This window comes from Notolepis coatsorum, assembly GCF_963971535.1.
Source record: "Notolepis coatsorum genome assembly, chromosome: 9".
In the NCBI taxonomy this organism is placed as follows: domain Eukaryota; kingdom Metazoa; phylum Chordata; class Actinopteri; order Aulopiformes; family Paralepididae; genus Notolepis; species Notolepis coatsorum.
Genome location: NC_140173.1, coordinates 111928225 through 111946657, shown reverse-complemented (window position 1 = coordinate 111946657; position 18433 = coordinate 111928225). Strand labels below are relative to the sequence as shown.

The 18433-nt window shown below is 43.4% G+C and overlaps 1 protein-coding gene across 3 annotated transcripts in view; it reads left to right on the top strand.

The window, feature by feature from the left end:
* Positions 1-18433, top strand: part of shtn1 (shootin 1) — a 147290-nt gene that overhangs the window by 54115 nt on the left and 74742 nt on the right. The gene's annotated exons all lie outside the window — the stretch shown is intronic.

Below are 18433 nucleotides of genomic sequence, written 5' to 3'. Positions count from 1 at the left end.
CCATTTCCCCCCCTCCCACAAAATAAAATTCCTCTGGAGCCACAAAACCAATTTACCCGTAAAATGAAGATAACACAGTGTATAACATTTTATATATAGTTATCCCCAAGCATACCCCACATTTTGCATAAAACGCCTGACAATTGCATACCCAAAGTAATTTGCGATTTATTATACTTCATACTTATAGCACACAGTTTGTTGCATTAATGGAATTATAAAGCAACAAAAAGAAAATGTTTGACTTTTTATTGCTGTTTTTACCTGTTATAACAAAGGAAAACCTCAAACTCTTATGAAGAGGAGAAAAGGGACTGGCTGTGTAGACCTATTTTTAAATAAAACACAGAAGAGGAGACAAAATACTGGTGTCTGTAGACCGAGTACCCTGAACTATTCAGGTATATTTGAGTCCTTCCCTTATTTGTGGAACATTTATAAAATAAAAAGTAGTCCACTTTGAAAAAAGACTACCATGTGTAGACCTACTTTGAAATAAAACCATGAACTATGCAGCTTTATTTGAGTCCTTCCCTTATTTGTGGAAAATCTATCAAATAAAAAGTAAATTAGCAAATTTCTCACCACATATCAGGCATACAGGTAAGCTTGCAGAGTTAGTCGTGAAAGCAAATTAATCTGTCCACGCTGAATTAAACCCTCTATTTTCCGCAGACTTTCCTTTTTTTGGATTTATCCATGGTTAGCTTACTGGGGGGTCGGAAACTCAAGATTAGCCACTTGCAGACGGCAGGGTGACGTACTGTATATTTTAGTTGATGAAATATTTTAGTTGACTAAATATTTTAGTTGATGAAATATTTTTTCATTTCAGTGTCACAGTATAACATCGATCTCCAAAATAAGAGATAAAAAAAAAGAAGAAAAAAAAATATAATAAATAAAACATTTAAAAAAAATTTGACCAGGGAGCCGCAGCTGATTGGCTAAAGAGCCACATGCTGCTCCGGAGCCGCAGGTTGCAGACCCCTGACCTAGACCCTAATCAGTCAGGCTTCCGGACTGGCCACTCCAAAGAAACGGCCCTCATTGCGGTCACAGAGGCACTTCACTTAGCAAAAGCGAAAGGCCTCTCCTCTGTCCTGATTCTCCTAGATCTATCTGCAGCCTTCGACACAGTCAACCATCAGATCCTCCTCGCGGCGCTCGCAGGAATGGGAGTGGCTGGCTCTGCGCTGACATGGCTGACATCATACCTCAATGACCGCTCCTACCAAGTGTCATGGAGAGGGACCCTGTCGGCCACCCACCCCCTGTGGACGGGTGTCCCCCAGAGCTCGGTCCTAGGACCCCTTCTCTTCTCCCTCTACACTAAATCACTGGCTAACATTATCACGTCTCATGCCTTCTCGTATCATTGTTATGACGATGATACTCAACTCTTCCTCTCCTTCCCTCCCTCAGATATCCACGACCACGTCTCTGAGCGGATCTCGGCCTGTCTGTCCGACATCTCCGCCTGGATGATGACCAACCACCTCAAACTGAACCTAAGCAAAACAGAATTGCTCCACCTGCCGGCCAAATCCTCCCCCCTGACCGACCTTTCCATCACAGTCGAGAATGCAGCTGTGACCGCGTCCCCGACCGCCAAGAACCTTGGTGTTTTCCTCGACGACCAGTTGAACTTCTCCGCTCACATCGCAGCGACAACCAGAACCTGCAGATTCCCCCTGAGCAACGTCAGAAGGATCCGCCCCTTCTTGACAAAAGAAGCCACCCAACTCCTCGTCCCGCCTACCTCCGGTCAATGGTCTCTAACTACACACCCTCAAGACTAGGGTTGGGCATCGTTTGGATTTGAACGCTTCCGGTTCCGATTCCGATTCTCCATATCGATTCCAGAACCGGAAGTTAGGAACCGGTTCCTATTAGAACCGGTTTTCGGTGCCCAACCCTACTCAAGACCCCTACGCTCTGCATCTTCTGGCCGTCTCAGACCCTCTCCTATCCGAGCTCCGGGAGGATCATCAAGGAGAACCTGCCTTTTCTCAGTCCTTGCCCCACAATGGTGGAATGAACTACAAACCCCAGTTAGGACAGCCGAAAACCGTCCAATCTTTCGCTGTTGACTAAAGACGCACTTCTTCAACCATTATCCAAAAAAAAGACAAATCTAACCCTAACTAACCTTACTGTCATGCACTTGTCCTAATAAACTAACCTACACTGTAGCACTCAACACTTTGATGAACATTGTTACTCAGCTGATAGAGTTAACTTGTGCCCTTCCTGATGACTTGTCGTACAGAACGTCTAAGTCGCTTTGCATAAAACCGTCAGCTAAATGACTAAATGTAATGTGTGTGTGTGTATGTGTGTGTGCGTGCGCACGTCCCATTTCTGGTCTTTGGAAATTTTGTGAGGTCAGAGGAGTTTGAGTGTATGCGGTGACAAGTACAATTTACTTTTGAGTGTCCATAATTAACTATTAAAATATCTGCGTTTTAACACTACCACTTTATATATATATACGTTTGATGTTTATTTATTTTTACTGTTTGCATACGAGGTGGTCCGCAAATGTTCTTGATAACAATCTAGTGGTCCGCATAAACAAAACGTTTGGGAACTACATTTTACATTTACATTTAGTGATTTAGCTGACGCTTTTATCCAAAGCGACTTACAAGTTCTGTACGACAGGTCATCAGGAAGGGTACAACTCTATCAGCTGAGTAACAATATTCATCAAAGTGTTGCGTGTTACAGTGTAGGTTAGTTTATTAGGACAAGTGCATGACAGTAAGGTTAGTTAGGGTTCGATTTTTTAAATAAAAAAAAAAAATTATTATTATTTCAGATAATGGTTGAAGAAGTGCATCTTTAGTCGACGGCGAAAGATTGGACGGGATTCGGCTGTCCTAACTGGGGTGGGTAGTTCATTCCACCATCTTTGATGACCCTCCGGGAGCTTGGATAGGAGTAGGTTTGAGGCGGCCAGAAGATGCAGAGCGTAGGGGTCTTGAGGGTGTGTAGTTAGAGACCATTGACCGGAGGTAGGCGGGAGCGGTTCCCTTTGCCGCACGGTATGCTAGGTCGAGGGCCTTGAAGCGGATACGTGCAGCAATGGGGAGCCAGTGCAGGTCCCTAAGAAGTGGGGTGACATGGGCCGACTTCGGTAGGTTTGAGATCAGGCGGGCCGCTGCGTTTTGAATGAGTTGAAGAGGCTTGGTGGCAGTGGCCGGGAGGCCAGCTAGCAGTGCGTTGCAGTAGTCGAGGCGGGACTGTTGATTGGACGAGGAGTTGGGTGGCTTCTTTTGTCAGGAAGGGGCGGATCCTTCTGACGTTGCTCAGGAGGAATCTGCAGGTTCTGGTTGTCGCTGCGATGTGAGCAGAGAAGTTCAACTGGTCGTCGAGGACAACACCAAGGTTCTTGACGGTCGGGGACGCGGTCACAGCTGCATTCTCGACTGTGATGGAGAGGTCGGTCAGGGGGGAGGATTTGGCCGGCAGGTGGAGCAGTTCTGTTTTGCTTAGGTTCAGTTTGAGGTGGTTGGTCGTCATCCAGGCGGAGATGTCGGACAGACAGGCCAGAGACGTGGATATCTGAGGGAGGGAAGGAGAGGAAGAGTTGAGTATCATCGGCATAACAATGATATGAGAAGCCATGAGACGTGATAATGTTACCCAGTGATTTAGTGTAGAGGGAGAAGAGAAGGAGTCCTAGGACCGAGCCCTGGGGGACACCCGTCCGCAGGGGGTGGGTGGCCGACAGGGTCCCTCTCCATGACACTTGGTAGGAGCGGTCATTGAGGTATGATGTCAGCCATGTCAGCGCAGATCCAGCCACTCCCATTCCTGCGAGGGCCGCGAGGAGGATCTGATGGTTGACTGTGTCGAAGGCTGCAGATAGATCTAGGAGAATCAGGACAGAGGAGAGGCCTTTCGCTTTTACTAAGTGAAGTGCCTCTGTGACCGCAATGAGGGCCGTTTCTGTGGAGTGGCCAGTCCGGAAGCCAGACTGATTGGGGTCTAGGAGGTCATTCTGTAAGAGATAAGCAGTAAGTTGGTTGGATACAGCACGTTCAAGTGTTTTAGAAAGGAAGGAGAGAAGAGAGACAGGACGATAGTTACCTATGACGGTGGTGTTCAGGGTTGGTTTTTTTATGAGGGGTGTGACTCTGGCTTGTTTTAGGGAGGTGGGGACCACCCCTGAGTTGAGTGAGGAGTTGATGGTTGCAGTTAGGAATGGGAGGATGTCCGGTGCTATGGTCTGGAGGAGTGGGGAGGGTAGCTGGTCCAGCTGGCATCTAGTCGGACGGTTCGATGTTACCAGTGTCAGGGTCTCGGCTTCTGTAATGGGAGAGAAAGATGACAGAGTGAAGGATGAGGTTCTCGATTCAGTGTTTGGAATGGGTGGGGGTTGGGAGAAGGAGCTGCGGATGTTCTCCACTTTTTCCTCAAAGAAGATCGCAAAGTCTTCGGCAGAAAAAGATGAGGGAGGAGGGGGTGGGGGGGGGGGGGGGAGTGAGGAGGGAGGACATGGTAGCATGCAGTTTGCGAAGATTCTTGGCAGAGGCCTCGATCCTATGGTGAAAGAAAGAAGCTTTGGCATTAGTAATGGTTTTGGAGAATGTTAACAAGAGGTTGTGATATGTGTCGATGTCAGCTGTGAGGCGTGACTTTCTATACTTCCTCTCAGAACTACTGATCTAGAATCTAGATGATCTCTAAATATGCATTCTATGCGTACGGCTTGGGCGGCCAGAGCATCTAACTGTTCTAACAGCATTTAACATTTATAATCCATTTCAGAAGCAGAACGCATGCAATAAGTTATTATTATTATTATTATTATTATTATTATTATTATTATTATTATTATTATTATTATTATTATTATTATTATTATTATTATTATTGAAAAGTTCTGGGTAAGATCAAAATAAGAAAAAAATGCTAGTTAACCTCTTAACTAATTCGGCGCCAGCTATTAGTTAGGGCCCGCTGTAGCTAGGCCGTGCTTTAAACGATAGGACTGAGTCACCTTGTTTGTAGAGCTATAACTATATTCTATATTATAGCTATGGATACAATACTATGGCCCATTTGACATCACCTATCTATCGTTCTATATGTGAAAAAGAATGAATTTTTCCATCCATACGTTCCTGTGTTATACCGTGGTGAATACACATTGACATTTACATTTAGTCATTTAGCTGACGCTTTTATCCAAAGCGACTTACAAGTTCTGTACGACAAGCCATCAGGAAGGGCACAACTCTATCAGCTGAGCAACAATGTTCATCAAAGTGTTGAGTGCTACAGTGTAGGTTAGTTTATTAGGACAAGTGCATGACAGTACGGTTAGTTAGGGTTAGATATATATATATATATATATATTTTTTTTTATTCAGATAATGGTTGAAGAAGTGCGTCTTTAGTCGACGGCGAAAGATTGGACGTGATTCGGCTGTCCTAACTGGGGTGGGTAGTTCATTCCACCATTGTGGGGCAAGGACTGAGAATAGGCGACTTCTCTTTGATGACCCTCCCGGAGCTTGGATAGGAGTAGGTCTGAGGCGGCCAGAAGATGCAGAGCGTAGGGGTCTTGAGGGTGTGTAGTTAGAGACCATTGACCGGAGGTAGGCGGGAGTGGTTCCCTTTGCCGCACGGTATGCTAGGTCGAGGGCCTTGAAGCGGATTCGTGCAGCAATGGGGAGCCAGTGCAGGTCCCTAAGAAGTGGGGTGACATGGGCCGACTTCGGTAGGTTTGAGATCAGGCGGGCCGCTGCGTTCTGAATGAGTTGAAGAGGCTTAGTGGCAGTGGCCGGGAGGCCAGCGAGCAGTGCGTTGCAGTAGTCGAGGCGGGAGATGACTGTTGATTGGACGAGGAGTTGGGTGGCTTCTTTTGTCAGGAAGGGGCGGATCCTTCTGACCTTGCTCAGGAGGAATCGGCAGGTTCTGGTCGTCGCTGCGATGTGAGCAGAGAAGTTCAACTGGTCGTCGAGGACAACACCAAGGTTCTTGGCGGTCGGGGACGCAGTCACAGCTGCATTCTCGACTGTGATTGAAAGGTCGGTTAGGGGGGAGGATTTGGCCGGCAGGTGGAGCAATTCTGTTTTGCTTAGGTTCAGGTTGAGGTGGTTGGTCGTCATCCAGGCGGAGATGTCGGACAGACAGGCCGAGATCCGCTCAGAGACGTGGATATCTGAGGGAGGGAAGGAGAGGAAGAGTTGAGTATCGTCGGCATAACAATGGTAGGAGAAGCCATGAGACGTGATAATGTTACCCAGTGATTTAGTGTAGAGGGAGAAGAGAAGGGGTCCTAAAACCGAGCCCTGGGGGTCCCTCTCCATGACACTTGGTAGGAGCGGTCATTGAGGTATGATGACAGCCATGTCAGCGCAGAGCCAGCCACTCCCATTCCTGCGAGGGCCGCAAGGAGGATCTGGTGGGTGACTGTGTCGAAGGCTGCAGATAGATCTAGGAGAATCAGGACAGAGGAGAGGCCTTTCGCTTTTGCTAAGTGAAGTGCCTCTGTGACCGCAATGAGGGCTGTCTCTGTGGAGTGACCAGTCCTGAAGCCTGACTGATTAGGGTCTAGGAGGTCATTCTGTAAGAGATAAGCAGTAAGTTGGTTGGATACAGCACAGAATATAAGTATGGTTTTAGAGCGGTCTAGGGTAATTCATGAAATGCTGAGTTATAGCCCTATTCGTTAATTCCACTATAAACGTTGCCATTTCTTGCCTGTATACGCTATTATCCCGAAATCAAATTTATATCATAGGTATTATGTTCCATCATGAATGCATGAAAGGGGGGGGGGGGGTCGTTTCTGATTATTTGATTGTCAGCAACGGCATCCGTATTCAACACTAAAAACGCTTATCAGCCCAATCGGTACAAAAGTATTGCAGGATCAAGCTAAAATTGATGTCAGATCGTTCTTACCTGTGATCGGGAGTATTCCAAAAATAATATTCCAATTGTTTGATCGCCATCTGATACATCCAATGTCCATTTGGCCCACGGCATAATCCACCACAACATATGGATCGGGGATATTTGACGCGCCTCAATGGAACCGGCAGAACGGCTGCCCTCGCCTGACAAGGAAACATGAAACTGGAGACGTTTGGCCACTACACAGGCCAAGATACAAGGGTACAAAGGGTGCTTGATACCGCCGTCTAGTGGGATGCGGCCGGCATTGCAGTTTGGCGACCTCAGACTCATTCCCTATGGTAACACAGAGGTCAGTGGATGAATAATGAATAAAAATATCGAATAAAGGAATAAACGACCAAAACCCGAGAAATCTCGGGTCTTGGCGCCCAACACATGGCGAGTTAACCCGGGATATCTCAGGTCTAGCGCCAAATGTGTTAACAGGCATCCAGAAAATGTAATCTTTTTTCATTGAACTTGAGGACTGCATACTTTTTTTGCAAAGCTTATCTTTATACTTTATACCAGGGGTCAGGAACCTTTTTGACTGGGAGAGCCATAAAAGCCAAATATTTCCATAGAGAATATTTCCGAGAGCCATATAGTATTTTTAACGTATAATAAATTAAATATGTCTTATTTTTAATGCGACTTCTGGTGCTGCATGGTTTTGCTGATGGCCTTGTAGTTGAGGCTTCCATCAGTTAAACGTGAGCGTAGGTTGGTCTTAATATTCCTCATATGCGAGAATGACTGCTCACATGCATATGTAGAGCCAAACATGGTCAATACGGCAATACTCACGCTGCATTGTGTGGTATGTCACAGGAAGCTCGTTCCAAGTTTTAAGAATCAGCTGGTCTTCAGGTTGAAGATTTTTCATTTCTGTCCACTTCCGCTCTGCTCGCTGTCGCGCAAGACTTTCCAACTCTCCATCAAGTGACTTGAACTTACTCATCCACATGTCTGATGCCTTCAGGTCAGCAACTTCCAGCTCAAAGTCTCCGATAGAGACCCCGGGGATGCATGTCAGGTCGATTTTGTCCACTGCACACACTCATGTGGATGAGTGATGAACTTGAAAAGACCAGTGCGCGCACGAAATTCTCCAAAACGTGCTTTGAATGACTGCAGGAGATTGGACGTAAAGCCAGCTAGCTGCTGGAGATCCAGATGTTGAGTGGAGTCACTTGTTAAGCATGCATCTCTAAATTGTTGCAGTCTTTCAAAGTGCAGAAGACGACCTGTTTCAATGTCCCTGAGAAAGACTTCCAGCTTGCTTTCAAATGCAAACACTGCGTGTTGAAGGGATGAGATTGTATGTCCAATACCTTGCATTTTCACATTGAGCTGGTTCAGATGGCCAGTTATGTCCACGAGATAGTGAAACTGCAGGAGCCAGTCAGTGTTGTCTAGCTCAGGATGCTTGACGCCTTTCATTTCAAGAAAAGTCCGGATTTCACTCAGGCAAGCTGCAAAACGGCTGAGCACCTTCCGCCTTGACAACCAACGCACGTTGCTGTGTAAAAGCAGACCGGGATAATGATTCCCAACTTCTTCTAACAGAGCTTTAAACTGGCGATCATTTAAAGCTCGGGCAACAATAAAGTTGACCACTCGAATGACCAGCGACATCACCTCACCAAGCTCCTGGCCACACGTCTGAGCGCAAAGCGCCTCCTGGTGCAGGATGCAATGAAAACTTAGGATGGCTCTCTTTTCATGTTCACGGAGAAGCGCTACAAATCCTTTGTTCTTCCCCAACATACAGGGTGCACCATCAGTACAGACAGAAATAAGTTTATCCATCTGTAGTTTTTTTTCTTTAGCAAACTCCATGAAAGACGTGAATAAATCCTCTCCTCTTGTTGTCCCTTTCATTGGCAAAACAGCCAAGTTTTCCTCACGCAGTGCGTCACCTGCAGCATACCTGGCAATTATACTGCACTGAGATAGATGGCTAACGTCTGTTGACTCATCTAACGCGAGAGAAAAGTATGTCCCGGCGTTTATGTCCTTAATTTGTGTTTCCTCGACTTGATTTGCCATAATTTTTTTGTATTTTATTTTTGTATTATTTTTTAAACAAACATATAAACAAACATGACAACACACGATAAGATATACAAGCATTCCCCGAGACTATTTGATAACTATGAAGTGGAAATGATACCCAATGCACTATCAGATCACTGTTATTTACTCCTAAAAGGAACATTTGGTATACTATCTTCCCGAGCCCCAAGATGGCGATTTAACTCGATGCTGCTTAATAACAAGGGATTCATTACACAACTCAAAGAAGCTCTTACAGTATTCCTACGGGAGAATGCAAACTCGGTGCAAGACCCCAGAATAATATGGATGTCGGTAAAGGGAATGATCAAGGATTTCACTGATAGCTTTTCCTCCAAAATGCGCAAGAATCGATGCACAAAACTGGCTGAACTGGAAACGCTTTACTCAACGTTATTTAATTCTTTACAATACAACAACTCAACTCGACTAGAAAATCAAGTTAAGGTACTAAAAAAAGAGATCAATGCCATATACAGACAACAATCGGAAATACAAATACGTAGCACAAGACAACAGCAGTACTCCCAAGGTTCTAAACCCAGTCACCTACAGTATTAGCCATGCGATTAAGAATTAATGCAAAATTTGCAGATATAACTACCATTAGAGCACAACAAGTACTTGAAACAGACCCTGAAAAAATAAACGATACATTCAAAGAATTCTACTCCAACTTATATAAATCAGAAACGACCTTTGATCAAAACAAAATAGACACATATCTTAATCAAATTATTCTCCCTAAACTTTCAGAGGATGACGCTAAACAGTTAGAAACACCGATCACACTAGAGGAACTCAAGAAGGCCATATCCGAAATGCAAAGTGGTAAGGCTCCTGGAAGAGACGGTATCCCACCAGAAATGTACCTCTCTTGTTGGGACATAATTGGACCCTTATTACTAAATATGATCTTATACTCAGTCAAGGAGGGGAACTTCCATAAGAACGACAATATTGCACTCATAACAGTCCTTCTCAAAAAAGACAAAGACCCCACCGAGTGCGGTAGTTACAGACCCTTAAGCCTCCTCGGAACCGATATCAAACTGTACTCTAAGGTATTAGCCATCAGATTACAAAAGCATATGACGTCTTTAGTTCATCCGGACCAAACTGGCTTCATAAGAGGCCGCCTGATCACTGATAACATAAGACGAATACTGCACGTACTAGATGCCGACAAGGACGACACCATACCTAAGGCGATGCTGTCCCTGGATGCAATGAAAGCTTTTGACAGGCTGGAATGGTCGTATTTATGGGCAGTATTAGAGAAGATGGGGTTAGGTAAAGGTTTCATTGATATGATTAAAGTAGTATACAAAGACCCATCGGCCATGATTACAACAGGTATAATCACCTCCGGAATATTTCCGGTATCACGCTCAGCTAGACAGGGTTGCCCTCTTAGTCCCGGACTATTCGATCTATCATTAGAACCTTTAGCACAATATATAAGACAATCCCAATCCATAGAACCAATTATAATCAAGGGCACACAACATAAAATTAGTTTATATGCGGACGACGTGATACTGTTCATGCAAAACCCCAACACCACACTGCCTCATCTGCTCAAGTTGATTGAGAACTTTGGAGATTTATCGGGATTCAAGATAAATTGGCCGAAGTCGGCTTTCCTTCCACTTAACGCCCCTGCAAAAAAAGATATAACCTTCACAGGAGAGATACCTATGGTAAAACATTTTAGATGTTTGGGAGTGGAAATATTCCCCACCATAAGACAAACGGTGAAGCACAATTACACAAAAATCCAAAACAAAATCAAAGACGACCTTGATAGGTGGGCAAAACTTAAAAACTCAGTACAGGCACGGATATCAATAGTTAAGATGGACGTACTACCTAGAATCAACTTCTTCAGCTCAATGCTACCGTTACCCCCTCCAGAGGGTTACTGGAAAAAATTACACGCCTCCACATACAAATTTATTTGGAATAACAAACCACCACGTATAAAAAGATCCACCGCACAGAGAAATAAAGCAGACAGTGGCATGGCATTTCCAGATTTTTTCCACTATTTTAAGGCGTACACATTAAGACCATTGACAACATGGTTTGATCCCCAAGCATTAGTATCCTGGAGAAAATTAGAAGAAAACATAGTAGCCCCACATAGACTGAAGGACATAGCATACACTAAACTATAAATCAAGCATTGCGAACGGAAATTTGGCCCCATAATTACTCATGCGATCCGGATATGGCGTGAAACACAAAAAAAATATCCTAACCCACATAAATGGCACAATCATACTCCCTTATTCAATAACAATGCACTCTTGATTGGAAAACGACCTATAAGATTCCCTATATGGGAAAAGCAAGGCATACACTCATTAGGGGATGTTTTTAACAAACAGGGTTTCTGTAGTTATGAAGAAATACAAAAAAAATTTAATCTCACCAAGTCCACACATCTTTTTTACTTACAGTTATTGTTATGTTTGAAGACTCAAGGTGTTCCATTAACGAAACCAATTGAACACCACAGATACCACAAATTCTTCTATAAAAGAGAGACATCAAGAGGTTTTGTTTCAGATTTTTATCATCAATTACTAACGTCCTCATATGAAACCCTCCACCTAGACTCCGTCTGGAGGAGGGATATACCGGACCTGGAAAGTGATTTTGATTGGCAAGAAGCCTGGGCAAATGTTCGACTCACATCAAGGAACCCGGATCATCAACAAATCAATCTTAACTATATTCACAGGACATACTTGACTCCTATAAGACTGAAAAAAATGGGTCTTATACAAGACTCCAAATGCTCCTTATGTACAAATGGGGACGAGGGGACATTTATGCACATGTACTGGGACTGCCCACCAGTTAAGATATTCTGGAAAGAGGTGACCCAGCAATTATCAAATCTCTTAACTTGGAATATACCTGTACACCCCTCTGTATTACTGCTGAATGATGTTTTTGAGTGTGCAGTACATCCACAGCTAAAGAGATTGGTTTTATCGGGTATCACAGTGGCTAAAAAGCTGATAGCATCACGATGGTTCCAACCGGAAAAAATGTGCCGAAAGGTCTGGATTATAACATATCTCGATGTGATCTATCAAGAAATATCTACAGCAAGAATTTTGGGTCTCAATGAATCCAAAATGACATTGTGGTTAGAAGTGGTGGAGAAAATAAAAGCTAGCATATAATGGTAATGTCTGGTTAGGAGCGAGGGAAAATGGATGGATTATCCAATGGGGGGTCCGGGAGGGGGGGGGGGGGGGGGGTACGAGCATATGTGTGTAGGTTTTTAGATAACAGGTATTAAGGGTATATCCTATATAAGACAATTAACTAAAATGTGATTTCATTGGATGTGCACTGTCAACTAATGCTTGTATATCTTATTGTGTGTTGTCATGTTTGTTTATGTGTTTGTTTAAAAAATTATAAAAAAAATTAAATACAAAAGATATACAAGCATTATTAACAGTGCACATCCAATGAAATCACCATATAGTTAAATGTCTTATACAGGATATACCCCCAATACCTGCTATCTAATACCCTACACACATATGCTCTAGCTCGTACCCCCCCCTCCCGGACCCCCCATTGGATAATCCATCCCTGCTGGACGTCAATTTCGTGTTCAGTGCCGGTTTATATCATCTCATCATCACCACCCACGCTATGCGTAAAATATATAGGTCCGTGGATATCACGCTTAAGAGGCCGTGCAAACTGCAATGGAATACGGGGCATCTCGCGCGGCTAAGTGGCGCAGTGGGCAAGGCACTCGCCACAAACGCAGGAGATGCTGGGTTCGAGCCCAGCTCTTGGCGTTGCTTCCGGCTTGGCTGGTCGTTCATACTAATACAATTGGCAGTGTTAGGGGGTGGCAAAGCCGGTGGGTGGGGATCGGACGTTGTGGACAGCGACTCCTACAGGTCAGTTGGTGCGCCTGTACAGCAGAATCAGGAAAGTATCGGGGGCAGCGTGAGCCTCCCACGTGCTACTCTTCGCCACTGAGAGATCGCGCTGTACAGGTGAAAAGTTGCGACGGCTGCCTCCTCGTGTACCGGAGGGGACGTCCACATTGCAGCCGACCAGTGGGAGGCATGGTCTAGCAACGTTCGAGACAGGGGAGGGAAGAATTGGATCATATGAAATTGGGATGGGAGAAAAATTGAAAAATGGGGAGAAAAAGTAGATAAAAAAAAAGAATACGGGGCATCTCTCTCTCTTTACCTAATATTTTGATTCTATCCTGACATCTTTCAGTTGGAAGGGCAGTCTATATGCGCAAAAATGTTAAATAAAATTGCATAAAAATGGCACCTTTTTATGAGGCACAGAAGGGCAGGTGCTCAAGCACCCCTTGGGCTCTATGTGTGCACGTGCATGAGTACAGTCTATAGCTACTATATCCACACGATTGGGTTTAGTTCTTATTTATTTATTCTTTGTCATTAGTGTTTGTGTAGTGCTTTTATTTATTTTTGGACACCACAATGCCCCGTTGAGTCATGACTATAAATGTAAAACGTAATTGTTAACTCATTCGGGGCCATCCACGTAATATTACGTGTTTGCCCGACAACCGTTGGGTGCCAGCCACGTAATATTACGTTTTTGGTTAGTTTTTCTTTTTTTTTCGATATTAATATCCTATTCACTGTCACAGAGCTGCATTTTGGCTGGAAAAGGCATATTGGGACTCCGAAAGTGCAGTACCGGCCAGATCCTGGTAGTGGTGCTGTCTCGAGAATGCAGTAACCCCTGTTGCAGACCTGTTTACGCTCCGGGTGGACTTTTTTGTTGTAGCGAGGACTTCACTTGATCGCATGGAATACTTCTTGGGATGCCGAATTTATTATGCAGTAAAGGATTATGGCATGGGCCAATGGACATATGATCTACCAGATGGCGATCAAATAATTGGAAAATTCTTCTTGGAATCCAACCGGCCAAAGGTAAGAGCAATTTTTAAAGATTTATTTTTTGGCGTTTTATCGCTTTATTACTACTGGGCAGTCCAATAGGGAGAGACAGAGGAGAAATGGGAGACAGAGTGGGGGGAAGACATTCGGGAAATAACGACGGATTCGGGAATCGAACCCGGGTCGCCCGTGTCGCGGCTGAGCGCGATATGTGGTTCGCCACTGGGGCGCCCAAAAGGTAAGAGCAATTTGATGTCAATTTCAGCTTGATCTTGCAAGGATTTAATAGCCATCCCCCAGATCAGCCTATGTTGTGCTAATAACAAATGCCGTTATTGGCAATCAATTAATCAGAAACGACTTCCCCCGCCCCCCCCCCCCCCCCCTTTCATGCATATGCATTTGGATTTTTAACTGTGTCGATAGGGACAAAACGCCAATGGATTTAAAGTAGCTTAGCGCCTTATAAATAGCCTTGCAGGAATTATTCCAGATCATTCCGATATAACACTCATATTCACTACGGTATAAAACGGGAATGTATTGATGAAAAAAATATTTCTTTTATGCATCTTGAATGGAAGGTTCATACTGTCAATTGACAATGATATTGGATACATAGCTATAATATAAAATATAGATTTAGCTCTACAAACAACGTGACGCACAGTGAAAAGTTGTAATGGAAAGCTGGCCTAACTACAGCATGGCCCAGTCTAATAGCTGGCAATGATTGAGTTAATGATACAAATATTGTTGTATTTATCATTATTATAATTATTAAATTCTGAGGATGTCTGTGATTTCTCCCAAATGAAGCCATTACGAACACGGCGCACACCAGTAAATCAAGTTCGTAGCTACGAACGAATCTCCGAAAAGAAACCGTTCGATCATGCCAAAATTGCCCCAAGAAGTTCGTAAGTCCGTCCAAGCATGAGGACCATTGTACATTTTCATAAATACGTCACTATATTACCTATGGCTATAACATAACATGCAATATGTGCTGCTCTATGGAATGCATCCGGACGCAATGTTATAGGTGCAGAGAGTACAGAGATGACATTATAAATACGAGCTTTGTAAAAGCTGCGTTGTTCCCATATCTCCTTCCATCATGATGACAGTAGCAGAGAAATAATAAAGACATCTTTCTTGGTCCCTGTGATAGACGTCTTTTTATGAGGAGTGTTTACAAATTAACAATAATAATAAACTTTATTTGTATAGCATCTTTCATACAGAAACTGCAGCTCAAAGTGCAAACAGAAAAAAGACAGGCATAAAATGAGCACATAAAGTGCAGACATAAAATCACAGTTTTTAACATTAGGATCTAACATCCCAACAGGCCACCTTGTTTATGGTTTGATTCAGTTTTAAATAGACAATAATAAAAAGAGTAAGATAGAATAGACAGAGTAAAATAGCGCACATAAAGTGCAGACATATAAATGAATGTTTCCAATAATAGAAACAAGATCAGATAATCTTTTTTAGTGTTTGCCCTTTGTTGCCATAATAGTCAGTGTGGACACCGCGGTTCAGAATCAAAAATAGATTTGTGAAGATTGAATTTTAACAGTCGTTTCCATCAAATCAATTTGTATGGATTGCAATACAAACCGTGGCAACAACATTATTTTGTGTCAAATCACCTTTCCTCTTTTTCCCCCCATGCTGGCTCAATACAAGACTTTGCCGTGCCTTTGTGAAGGGGGACACAAACACATGTGTGCCATAACATAGCTGGTTATGTCGACTGGAAGGAAAAATAAACTGTAAAGAGGCTACACTGGGGCATCAATTTACACCCTCCTTCAGCTCTGACAATAGGGTTTTGTCATAATGTGGTGGCTAAAAGCTGCATAGCAGTCTTAACACGCTGCTCTTTAGCAGTCTGGTCCCTACTCTAGCTTGTTTTCCTCCTCTCCTCCTTGATAACCTGTTGAGTTGAGATGCATCCTTATTCACCCTCGTCCTCGCCATCTTGTTGTTATATTGTACGGTAGGCTACTGTGTGTGGACACTCACTGCCATAGCTGCTATGTACTATGCTACTATACCTATACTACGACCTACCATGCTAATATGTCTGTTACACTATGCACTCCTGAGTGTAGCACTCATGTTCGACACTGTGACAACCTTAGCTGCCAGAGTTGTACCCTTCCTGCTGACTTGTTCACAATTTGCAAGTTGCTTTGGATAAAGGCGTCAGCTAAATGTAAATGTAAAAACGATGCAGTCACAGAAGTGATGGTCTACATTTAGAGTGATGGTCAATACCTATCCACACCTGTCTGTATTTAACTGCACATAGTCCTTTTTACATATCTGAGAAGATACTATATCTATATATGTACATATCCTACTCTTACTAGTTACGCTGCTGGACAGTATTACTACTACCATACTGACTTGTCTTTACAGCTGTACATATTATACTACAACTCTGTACATACATCTGATTAGCACTACACTCAATAGTACTAATTTGTATATTTTGTATACCATTGTATATTAGCTGCTACATTTGCACTCTGGTTGGATGCCAAACCTCTTTTCATTGTACTGTACCTGTGATGTATAATGACAATACATTTAAATTGAATCTAATCTAATCAATGTGAAATGAATGAATGAATGAAAACTTTATTTAACAGATTGCAGAATGGGTACAATACAGTACGGCTCAATACATACAATTGTTAAGGGGATGCAGACCTGAGAAAGACGTTTGTCTTTGTGCTGTAGGAGAAGTTTTGACATAGGACACTGTTCTGATCAGAATGTAAAACATTGCCTTTGTATTGAAATTGTATTGTAGTGATGAATGCAATAACTCTCAACCCTAGACATTTATATTTTCTGTCTCATTTACATTTAAATAAGCCCCAAAATATTTGGGGGGGTTTAACCAGAGGGAGACAGGCAAATTGAGCTCAGCGCTAATGTCCTCGTGTCCAGTGATGGTCATTTTGCCTGCCAACTGTTCTCCCCCCGAGGCCAGCAAAAGAGAAAGGAAAAGTTCAATCTGATCAAACTCCCCAACATTTTGAATTAAAAAGCAATGAAGGAGGGCGCTGTCTATTTGCAGCCAGTCAAATCAGAATGCAATCCTGAGGCTTGACATTTCCGCGTTGATCTGTCTGATCAAAGGGAAGATTAGGGGGGCCGTGGCTTGGTAATAGTGACCTCCGCCGAGCCGCCGTAGCCCAATGACACACGCCGGCCTTGATTTCCCTTGAGTATGTAATTTTATACATCGTCTCTCATCAATGCTAGATTATTATCAAAAGAGTGTGATGCCATGTTATGTATTGTTGATAAAAAATTATAATAATAAAAGATGCACTCTGAAGGGCGTCATCAAAAGAAGGAATTGCTGCAATCTGCTCTCCCCGGGACGCCATTAATAAATGCCTCTTTTATGGCTAGCCTTTTTCTATCTCTGGGCACTCTTCGTCCTCAAGATGACATCAAGAAATATGCATAATTGGCAACCATCTCCATTAGTGTTTTTACTTAGTGGTGGGGGATACTTAATTGACACATATGGTCGTCTTGATGGTAGAATCTTTAGAGAAGGCATTCCAGCGGGGCCGGTTCAATATGGACGCCTCGTATAGAACTGATAAAATTGCATTGGATGTGAAAAGGAGGGCGCCGGGTGACACTGGCGCAAAGTGCCGTGCAGAAATGCAAAATAGACGTGCATCCTATTGGGAACTGTGATTACATCTAAAAGCTGAGATATTTGGTGCCTTTCCCCGTGCAGCTCTAATAAGATGTCTCTTATTTCACGCCTCGCTGTTGCATCTGCGTGCTTCCTGGCACAACATGTGATTGAAGAGACGAAGGAAATGAGGAGATAAGAACAACTGGCGTATCCTCCGCTTTGCCGGCTTATTATCTTTGCTCTTTTCTAGCTAGCTTAATAAAGAATGTCCTTGTGACACTATCAACATTTAAATACAAATAAACATACTATAAAATGAGGGTCCTATCATATTTTCTTTTGTTGGCGTTAGCTAATGTTTAGCGGGAGGCCAGAAAGAATATGTTGCACAGTCGGATGTCACTTCTGTGAGAATTGAGAACAAATTAATTTAATTTTCAATGAAAGGCTGGTGACAGTTGTTATCGTTTAGTGTGAATGGCAGACTTCAGTGTCATTGTCTTGCTAGCTAGTGTTGAGTAAACAATTTCTGTGAAATGATGATGCATTGAATGCAGATTGCTTTTGGAAATTTCAAATATAGTTTTTGAACATATCAATTAGGGTTACATTTGCATACATTCGTGAAGAGTTTGATTTGTAGATGGAAAATATCTTATTTTCAACTTTCTTACCCCATCAGAAATTCAAATATCGGGTGGCTAAGTGGCGCAGTGGGCAAGGCGCTCGCCACTAATGCAGGAGATGCTGGGTTCGAGCCCAGCTCTCGGCATTGCTACCAGCTTGGCTGGTCGTTCATACTAACGCAATTGGCAGT